Source organism: Hipposideros armiger, unplaced genomic scaffold (genome assembly GCF_001890085.2).
Source record: "Hipposideros armiger isolate ML-2016 unplaced genomic scaffold, ASM189008v1 scaffold_1185, whole genome shotgun sequence".
NCBI lineage: Eukaryota > Metazoa > Chordata > Mammalia > Chiroptera > Hipposideridae > Hipposideros > Hipposideros armiger.
In genome coordinates this window covers 501482-502727 of record NW_017732535.1, presented here as the reverse complement: position 1 = coordinate 502727, position 1246 = coordinate 501482, and the positions used below count along the sequence as shown (strand labels likewise).

Genomic DNA, 1246 nt, shown 5'->3' with positions numbered 1-1246 from the left:
TTTTTGAGGAACCTCCAAACTGTTTTTCGTAGTTGCTGCACCAACTTACAAGCCCACCAACAGTGCACGTGGGTTCCCTTTTCTCCACATCCTTGCCAACACTTGTTTGTTGGTTTATTTTTTATTTTATTTTAGTTTTGTGTGTGTGGGTTTTTTTTTTAAGATTTTATTGGGAAATTGGGGAAGGGAACATTGTTGGGGAATTGGAGAAGGGGAACATTGTGTTTTTCCAGGACATGTCAGCTTGAAGTCAAGCTGTTGTCCTTCAATCTTAGTTGTGGAGGGTGCAAGCTCAGCTCCAAGTCCATCCGCCACTTTCAATCTAGTTGCGAGGAGGGCATAGCCCACCATCCCATGCAGGAGTCAAACCGGCAACCCTGTTGTTAAGAGCACACGCCCTAACCAACTGAGCCATCCGCCGTCCTTTGGCAGCTCATAGTTGCTCAGCTCAAGGTGCCATGTTCAATCTCAGTTGCGAGTGGGGGTTGGTAGGGGGGTGTGCAGCCCACCATCCCATGCGGGAGTCGAACTGGCAACCCTGTTGTTAAGAGCACGTGCTCTCACCAGCTGAGCCATCCAGCCTCTCAGAGGCAGTTTAGAGGCAGCTCGGAGGCAGCTCAGCTCGGGCACAACTCACTGGACCATGTCGGAATCAAACCAGCAACCCTGTTGTTCAGAGCTCGCATTCTAACCAACTAAGCCACCCTGCTGGCCCTGTTGGTTTATTGATGTAGCCATTCTGATTGGTGTGAGACGATACCTCATTGTGGTTTTAATTTGCATTTCTCTGATGATTAGTGACGTTGAGCGTCTTTTCATATGTCTCTTGGCCATCTGTATGTCCTCTTTGGAGAAATGTCTATTCAGGTCCTCTGCCCATTTTTTTAATTGGATTCTTTGGGGTTTTTTTGGTGTTGAGTTGCATGAGTTATTTATAAATTTTGGATATTAACCCCTTATCAGATGTATCATTAGAGAATACCTTCTCCTATTCAGTAGGTTGCCTTTTCATTTCATTAAAGGTTTCCTTTGCTGTGCAAAAACTTTTTAGTTTGATGTAGTCCCATTTGTTTATTTTTACTTTTGTTTCCCTTGCTCAAGGAGATATATCAGAAAAAATAGCACTAAGGACGATGTTAGAGAGTGTACCACCTGTGTTTCTTTTAGGAGTTTTATGGTTTCAGATCTTACATTTAAATCTTTAATCCATTTTGAATTTATTCTTATAAGTGGTATAAGAAGGTGG

General features: G+C 43.4%; 1 protein-coding gene across 4 annotated transcripts in view; it reads left to right on the top strand.

Moving 5' to 3' along the window:
* The window catches only part of CMKLR1 (chemerin chemokine-like receptor 1), a 55208-nt gene that overhangs the window by 19776 nt on the left and 34186 nt on the right, over positions 1-1246 (top strand). The window lies entirely within an intron of this gene.